This window comes from Macrobrachium rosenbergii, chromosome 15 (assembly GCF_040412425.1).
Source record: "Macrobrachium rosenbergii isolate ZJJX-2024 chromosome 15, ASM4041242v1, whole genome shotgun sequence".
In the NCBI taxonomy this organism is placed as follows: Eukaryota; Metazoa; Arthropoda; class Malacostraca; order Decapoda; family Palaemonidae; genus Macrobrachium; species Macrobrachium rosenbergii.
The window spans coordinates 59166798-59171797 of NC_089755.1; the positions used below are offsets into that span (position 1 = coordinate 59166798).

Below are 5000 nucleotides of genomic sequence, written 5' to 3' on the forward strand. Positions count from 1 at the left end.
CTTTGCAGATTAAGAGAAGGCTGACACGGTCTTTAATATTGGAGGGACTTTTTCATAACGCTGAAGAAAGTAAGTATAAATTAATCTCTCATTTTCTTTTGGTATATAATATATATATATATATATATATATATATATATATATATATATATATATATAGAGAGATATAGAGAGAGAGAGAGAGAGAGAGAGAGAGAGAGGGAGAGAGAGAGAGAGAGAGAGAGAGAGAGAGTATTGTTCATTGCGTTCATCTTTGAAACATCGGCAATATAATCTATTTGTTCGACGCACATACGAATAACATAAATGGTTCGCATCTGCCATTAAGAAGTATAGTCAATTGAAGCCATAGTTCCTTCTCTCCCCCACAACAATAACACGCGTGGGACTGCGAGCCTGAAATTTATTATTATTTATATGACGGAGTAAAATATAAGCATACCAAACGAGAGAGAGAGAGAGAGAGAGAGAGAGAGAGAGAGAGAGAGAGAGAGAGAGAGAGAGAGAGTGAGAAACCCAATCCCGGATGCAACGCAATATACAAAAACACTTGCCGTGGAAAGACGAGTAGAAGTAGAAGAAGAAGAAGAAGAAGAAGAAGAAGAAGAAGAAGGAGAATAAGAAGAAGCTCCCATGCCATATGTGTTGGAAGACCTTGTTAAATGAGTTTTATGAGGAGCTTTGAGCGTGTGAGGCGGCTGGGGGTTTTGTGGTTGGGGTGGGGGGGTTGGTGAGTGGAAGCTCGTCTTATCCCGTGGCTGCCAAAAGGGGAGGAAGAAGAAGAAGAAGAAGAAGATTGTTTGTGTTTAGGCACGGCGACGCCGCTATCAGCGGTATTGGCCTGGGAGCTTGTGTGTAGTTTTTTGGTTGGCGTGTTTAGAGGCTGAGGTCTGTGTGTGTGTGTGTGTGTGTGTGTGATAGATATATAGATAGATAGATAAATAAATAGCTAGATAAAAATGCTTGAGACAATGACAACAATAATAAAAATAAATACAGGTACGACAGGTAACAGGTATATTACAAAAAAGTGAAAGTAAATTTTCTGTTAACCTTTTTGAATCATGTCTTTAAAAAAAAGTTACCAGAGAAACACTAATATTACCGAGGCTACAAAACGCGTAAAGGGAAAACCTTCCTGACGGAATTCTTAAAACGCAAAATGCAAAAATCTCCTTATCCCATCTGTCAATCTCGTTAACACCGCTCGGACGGAAGGGATATTTGAGACCGCCCCTGACTGTCTGTCAATCGGCAGCTCCCACTGTCCCCCTGTCACCTGTTTACGGCCGGCCTTGGGTCGAAGGAGGACGAGAAAGTAAAAAAAGAAGAATAAGAAACAGGAGATGAGAAAACTAGAAGAGAAAGAAAAGGGAAATTGATAAAAAAAAAAAAAAGTCTTTATCGTCCAGTGAAATGATTTACGACTGTTAGCTTTAAATTGCCATCTTGTTTTGATGGAGGAAAGCCCTAATTTTTATAGGTCATTTTAGCCCCTTTGTGTCTAGCTGCCGTCCTCTCTCCCTTAGGTCGAGAGAGAGAGAGAGAGAGAGAGAGAGAGAGAGAGAGAGAGAGAGGGTTGGCTTTAAATTACATCTTGTTTTGATGGAGAAAAGCCCTAATTTTAATAGTCCATTTTAGACCCTTTGTTTCTAGCTGCCTTCATTTCTCCCTTAGGTCGAGAGAGAGAGAGAGAGAGAGAGAGAGAGAGAGAGAGAGAGAGAGAGAGAGAGAGAGAGAGCGAGAGAGAGTTGGCTTTAAATTACATCTTGTATTGATGGAGGAAATCCCTAATTTTTATAGGCCATTTTAACCCCTTTGTGTTTAGCTGCGTCCTCTACCTTAGGTTGAGAGAGAGAGAGAGAGAGAGAGAGAGAGAGAGAGAGAGAGGAGGAACAGTAGTTTCAGAAACGGCGTTGGTCACCAAATTCCGCTGAATCAGCCGTGAAACTTAATAGCCGATGGTCTGGTCACGTTCCAATCTGATGCTTGACTTACTCTGGTTCTAACTGTGATTTTGGGCGTCATTTGGACCACACTGCTGCTTGAATCTGGCTGCTCAAGTCCGTTGCAAGTTTATTTATCAAAAATTCACGTCAGAGATATCCTGGTAAATCAATTTAATTCCTTCTTTTCGAAATTGATCTTTGCCAGTTCATGGAATACCTGTAATGTGGAGTGTGAATACCGTAGACTTTTTCATCCGCTTACGCTCACATTTGAAAGTCCTTTGATAATCTCTTCTGCCATCACCACGTTTGTCATCGGTGGCATTCTCTCTCTCTCTCTCTCTCTCTCTCTCTCTCTCTCTCTCTCTCTCTCTCAACCTAAGGGAGTCAATGCAATTCCCAAGAATTTCTTTATTCAATTCTAATTAATTGCTGGATCATGTTGGTAATTTTTCCTCTTGTCTGATGTGTATTGTGCTCTCTCTCTCTCTCTCTCTCTCTCTCTCGTTTGACTAACAGAGGGAATCAGATATGAATATCAATACTAACTGACGATCATTTTATTATTATCAAGTTAAAAGAAATACGCTAGTATACATTGAGACGAATCTGTGTTAATTCCTTTATGATACATAATTCAGAGAGAGAGAGAGAGAGAGAGAGAGAGAGAGAGAGAGAGAGAGAGAGAGAGAGAGAGAGAGAGTTAAGAAGAATTTTGATTTACTCGTAAGGACACACCAGTAGAAAATCTGAACCTCTCTAGGTTAGCCCCACTTAAATCTTTTTAAAAACACTTTACTTTATCCATCTGCAGACAAAGTAGGGGAAATATTTTGAAAAAATATTATACCTCTTGTTCACGCCTTTTTATTATACCCAGTGAACTTCTGGAGGCCTATAAGTCTGTAGTTTTATAGAATGTTATCAGAGATGCTGAGTGAATTTTGTCTATAACTTGACACAAATTACTGGTAGTGCTGTCTATGTTATTTCCTTCAGAGAGAGAGAGAGAGAGAGAGGAAAGCTTTGCGAAGAAATCTATATACGTTCCGGAACTAATAACTAACTCTATTATTATTATTATTATTATTATTATTATTATTATTATTATTATTGGTGTTGTCCAGAAGATGAACCCTATCCATAAGGAACAAGCCCACCACAGGGGCCATTGACTTGAAATTCAAGCTTCCAAAGAACATTATGGTGTTCATTAGGAAGAAGTAAGAGGAGGTAAAGGGAATTACAGAAAGAAGAAATCTCTCTTATTAAAAAAGATAAAATGGGTTAATAAACAGATAAAAATGTACTAAAATGCAAGAAGAATAATGCAATAGTCATTGTCACAAAGCATCCTGCAAACAAAACTAACATAGAAAGCGATATCCTTTGTCATTCCGCCCTTCTTTGTGGTACTCTGAGATGACAGTCAATTGTTTCGCTTTTGTGAAGACTGAACCAGATTACCGTCTTATCTGGTTATAACCCGGTTCCCCCCTTTTTTATCTTTTTCGTCGAGAATTGGGCTCCACTTTCGTTCCCCTCTTCCACTTCTCCACGTGTTATCGCTATCCTCTACTTACTCATTCGCAGATGCCTTTAACAAGATAATTATTTTGTTTTGCAGCCTGTGAACTTATCGGATTTTGTTTATCCTCGCACAACCTAGAATTCATTCATGCCCACCTAGGTATAAAATATACAATGGAAATATTATTTATTTATACCAAAATAAGCTACATATCACAAAAATTCCAAGAGGACTCCCCACCCTTGCTATAGCCGGTGCGTAAGTGGGATTGTCTCATAAAACACAAACCGATTTTTATTTGCTTTCTCTGCGGACGAACATCGACAGTTTATGGCCCGGGCCTTCATCGGGAAGGGAGATGATCCGCTAATCATTTTTTTATTCGCGCCTTATTCCAGCTCCTACTTTTATCGCAGAAAGAAGCAAGGAGAAGAGACGAGAAGATTGAAATCGCCCGTGACAATTCTAGCTGGAGAAGACGATCTCTCTGAGGAGGAACAGCTGTCCCTGCGACTCGGGTTTCTCTCTCTCTCTCTCTCTCTCTCTCTCTCTCTCTCTTCTTCTTCTCTTCTCTTCTTCTTCTTCTTCTTCTTCTTCTTCTTCTTCTTCTTCTTCTTCCGTGGTAGGAGGAGGAGGAGGAGTAGGAGTACATTACTCCACCAACTCCGATCTGCTACTCTACACTTTCTCACACACAGCATCATATACGGAACCTCACGTGGCCTTCATTCGAGATACGTGATAGCATCTTCAGGCTTCCAACTCTTAAATGCTGTTTTATGCTCTGCTAGATCGAGAATCGCCTACCAGGGGGAGGGGAAGGGGGAGGCACCAGGGGAAGTGGGAGGTACCAGAGGAAGTGGGAGAGACCATAGGAGTATGAGAAAGGACAGAGGTACCCCAAGTAACCAGAGTTTATCTCAGACTTAGCCATATTACCACTTATTATGTTCTATGAGCGCCATAGGGAACTTTAAAAGAAGAAGAAGGTCGTTACGTCACTCGAGACAAATGTTCTCAGCTCCTCTGGGGAACGTTTGTTTATTTTCTTTGCTCCAAACGTTTGTCTGAATTGATTTTTTTATGAGATCAAAGGATTTATTTATTGTGTTGCGGCTTATGTAGGTTGAAGGATAATAGTTTTGATTTCATTGGAGCATGTTATTGTTCGTTTCAACGTTACTGCAATAAGAGATGGTTCCATACCCAAAGAATAATTATAATATTCATTATTATTATTATTATTATTATTATTATTATTATTATTATTATTATTATTATTATTATTATTATTATTATCTCTCGTATCTTCTCGACCGCCAACCTGAAACTTGATCTACAGATTTAGTTTTAGTACGAATCTCAATACAGCTCTCTCTCTCTCTCTCTCTCTCTCTCTCTCTCTCTCTCTCTCTCTCTCTCTCTCTCTCTCTCTCTCTTTCTCTCTCTTGTTATTCATGAATTTGTGTCTGAAATCTGGTGTGACAATTCTGCGAGTTTTTTTATATTTCAAACCTCTT

The 5000-nt window shown here is 39.4% G+C and overlaps 1 protein-coding gene across 1 annotated transcript in view; it reads left to right on the forward strand.

The window, feature by feature from the left end:
* LOC136846822 (G-protein coupled receptor moody-like) overlaps positions 1-5000 on the forward strand; it is a 51147-nt gene that overhangs the window by 24367 nt on the left and 21780 nt on the right. Inside the window, exon 3 of the mRNA XM_067118088.1 lies at positions 9-69. The gene's annotated coding sequence lies outside the window, so the exon portion shown is untranslated. The remainder of the gene's footprint in view (positions 1-8; positions 70-5000) is intronic.